Source organism: Xenopus laevis, chromosome 1L (genome assembly GCF_017654675.1).
Source record: "Xenopus laevis strain J_2021 chromosome 1L, Xenopus_laevis_v10.1, whole genome shotgun sequence".
Taxonomy (NCBI): Eukaryota; Metazoa; Chordata; class Amphibia; order Anura; family Pipidae; genus Xenopus; species Xenopus laevis.
This window is the reverse complement of record NC_054371.1, coordinates 143,488,277-143,492,217: the sequence shown is the minus strand read 5'-3', so window position 1 is coordinate 143,492,217 and position 3,941 is coordinate 143,488,277.

The window sequence follows — 3,941 nt, the reverse complement described above, 5'->3', positions numbered from 1 at the left end:
TCAGTGACCACAGAAGTCCTTGTGATCTTGTGCAAAGCACTTTAAGTGCCATGTAATAAAAATTATTTTATTCAGGTCTTTGTGAAATGATTCTTAAAAAGTTACATTTTTGTAAATTGTTTTTAAATTATGGGCAATAACATTACCCAAGATTCATCCTGCAAGATATATAGATCCTCACTTCTTATCTAAAGAACATTCAGTATAGGGACAGGGTTGTGCTCTGAATTTGTACCATGCCATAAACTGAATGAACTCTTAATGGTATGTCCTTTTAAGGGTTTATGGATTAATGGTTGATAAATTGCTGAACATTACTGTCAGCAGAGGCTATTTGCAAAGAGCAGAGTGAACTGTGTAATTGTGTGAACTTGATTTTTAAGGTTGTCGTTTAGGCACTTGTGTGTTTACTAACAGACAATATGTTTATTGGTATCCAGATTTCCATCTGCATTTCTTCTGTTGCAGCAGCTGATTCGAGAGGTTTTTACCCAACACAAAGGGTTCTTACACACAGGTGTTTGAAGCTTGCACTCACCTGTGGTGGATCTTTTATCTATTCTACCGAAGGGGAACAGAGAAAGAAACACAGCCCTTTAAATTATGTTGCAGCCCTTTCTATAAAACTTGATGCCTTCCACCCACTTTGGCTTTTGCCTGTGCATCAGTGAGTACCAGGTCTGGACTGAGAATTAAAATAGGCCCTGACATTTCAGGTACACAAAGGCCCAATCAGCCCACGCAGAGGCCTAAACAGCCCCCACCAGCCCACTAAATAATGACTTTCTATGGCACCTTATAGCAGCTCCTCTGGCATTTGCCAGAACCCACAGATTGCCAGTCCGGGCCTGGTGAGTACAACATGATTTAAAAGAAGGGTCTGCAAATCTTCCTGCATTAGCCTGGTGGATCACATGGAGGATCCACTGTAAAGGGACGCAGAAAGAAACACCCAGGTATAAGAAGACCTTCGCCTACAGCTTATCTCCAACAGAATGTAAATGAGTTGATAAAATTGTCTATAGAATGTGTAATTTTTGATTCACACTTTTGGCTTCCAAGGATAGTGACTTGCTTTTAGGAGAGGGCAACCCGAGTACACATCCAGTTGTAAGAAAACGTTTTTTTATTATTGCATATAAATCTTGAGCAATAACCGAATACAGCAACAAGCTCACATATTTAGCATCTACAATAAAACTTCATCTGTGATTTTTCAGGCAGGAATTGGCCAGGTAGTCAAATACTTTTGTCAATCAAGTTGCAGTAGTGCAAGTTTGCCCATACTTTACTAAAATACTTTTAATGATGTTGTCCCATTATGATCTACATCCATAAAAGCATTGTTAGCATTCTGTTCCATGGGAAATATTACTTCAATACTGATTGATGGGAAAATGTATATTGCTATATTTAACAAACATCTATTTCTTATTTAACCTAAACATAATAAATATCTGAATGAAAATCATGAAATAGGACAGTAATTTAGATAAGCTGTTTGTTGAGAGTGTCTTGAGATCTACTGATCACTAGCTAAAGATCTACTGGTAGATCCTGATCTACCTTTTGGGCACCCCTGCAGTAGTGAGTAGTAAAAAATAAAATGTTGTCACTGACTGTTCCTTGGAGATCTACTGAGCCATCTTCAAGAGTATGGATATTCACTGCTAAAGAGCTAGTAAAGAAGCAAAAGACATGGGGGGTTGTTTACTACAGTCCCAAGCAGAAAGGCATTCATGGACAACTTCTGCCCAGGGTGTTGCATTTCTTGCGACACATTAAAAAAAAATCTAGTGCAAGGATCAGGGGGCACATAGCAGTCTCCTTCCTCTAACACTTCCTAATATGAGGAAGCTAAAGCTGCTGAGAAATGTAGGGTCTGAAGTAGGCAGCAAAGTCTTGTGCCAAGTGGCACCCACACTTTGCTGCCTACCACTAGGTATATTTAAAAAATTCTGCTTAAGTGCAAGCATGTGGTTGAGGAAGGAAAAAAAGTAAACAGTGTGGTTGTGGGTGGATTGGGTTTGCAACCCATGGTTGGACAGGGTGCTGGGCCATGTAGCATTACTACTTAGTCCAGCTCTGGAGACATCTCTTGCTTTGCCACCTTGTGGCAGTTCAAACAACGAGACACTCGTAAGTGAAATTTGTGTTTTCTTCCCAGTAGAAACTGATAACATATGTTTCCCTTATTTGGATCTTCATACATTAATAAATAAATCCAATTGGATTGTTCTGCCTCCAATAAGGATTAATTATATCTTAGCTGGGATCAAGTACAAGGTAATATTCTATTACAGAAAAAAGGATAATATGGAGTCTATGAGAGATGGTCTTCCCTTAATTATGACTATGGAGATTTTCATTCATCCAGGTCATGGTGGATGTGATTTACTTAGATTTTGCTAAAGCATTTGATACAGTGCCACACAAAAGGTTACTTATTAAATTAAGGAATGTTGGCCTGGAACATAGTATTTGTACCTGGATAGAGAACTGGCTAAAAGATAGACTACAAAGAGTGGTGGTAAATGGAACTTTTTCTAATTGGACCAGTGTTGTTAGTGGAGTACTGCAGGGCTCTGTACTAGGTCCCTTGCTTTTCAACTTGTTTATTAATGACCTGGAGGTGGGCATTGAAAGTACTGTTTCTATTTTTGCAGATAATACTAAATTGTGCAGATCTATAGGTTCCATGCAGGATGCTGCTACTTTGCAGAGTGATTTGTCTAAATTGGAAAACTGGGCAGCAAACTGGAAAATGAGGTTCAATGTTGATAAATGCAAGGTTATGTACTTTGGCAAAAATAATATACATGAAGTTATACACTAAATGGCAGTGTGTTGGGAGTTTCCTTAAATGAGAAGGATCTAGGGGTCTTTGTAGATAACACGTTGTCTAATTCTGGGCAGTGTCATTCTGTGGCTACTAAAACAAATAAAGTTCTGTCTTGCATAAAAAAGGACATTAACTCAAGGGATGAAAACATAATTATGCCTCTTTATAGGTCCCTGGTAAGGCCTCATCTGGAGTATGCAGTGCAGTTTTGGACTCCAGTCCTTAAGAGGGATACAAATGAGCTGGAGACAGTGCAGAGACGTGCAACTAAATTGGTTAGAGGGACGGAAGACTTAAATTATGAGGGTAGACTGTCAAAATTGGGGTTGTTTTCTCTGGAAAAAAGCCACTTGCGAGGGGACATGATTACACTTTACAAGTACATTAGAGGACATTATAGACAAATAGCAGGGGACCTTTTTACCCATAAAGTGGATCACCATACCAGAGGCCACCCCTTTAGACTAGAAGAAAAGAACTTTCATTTGAAGCAACGTAGGGGGTTCTTCACAGTCAGGACAGTGAGGTTGTGGAATGCACTGCCGGGTGATGTTGAGATGGCTGATTCAGTTAATGCCTTTAAGAATGGCTTGGATGATTTTTTGGACAGACATAATATTAAAGGTTATTGTGATACTAAGCTCTATAGTTAGTATAGGTATGGGTATATAGAATTTAATTAAAAGTAGGGAGGGGTGTGTGTATGTTTGCTGGGTTTTCATTTGGAGGGGTTGTACTTGATGGACTTTGTCTTTTTTCAACCCAATTTAACTATGTAACTATGGTATACCTAGTATAGGTAAATCTAAAAACAACTGGACTTGCTGAGTAATCAATGAAGACGTTTCACTACTCATCCGAGCAGTTGAACTGAAGAGGCTGCTTGGATGAGTAGTGAAACGTCTTCATTGATTACTCAGCAAGTCTAGTTGTTTTTTTAGATTTACCTATACCTGTACTAGACTTCCCTTAATTAGAAACGGGTTTCTGGATAAGATACCAAACAAGTACTGTAATCTGAGATTTCTTGTCTGCAAGGAGTCATTAGAACAAATGCATTTATAAAATGCACAAATAATATTTATGATATACAACAATA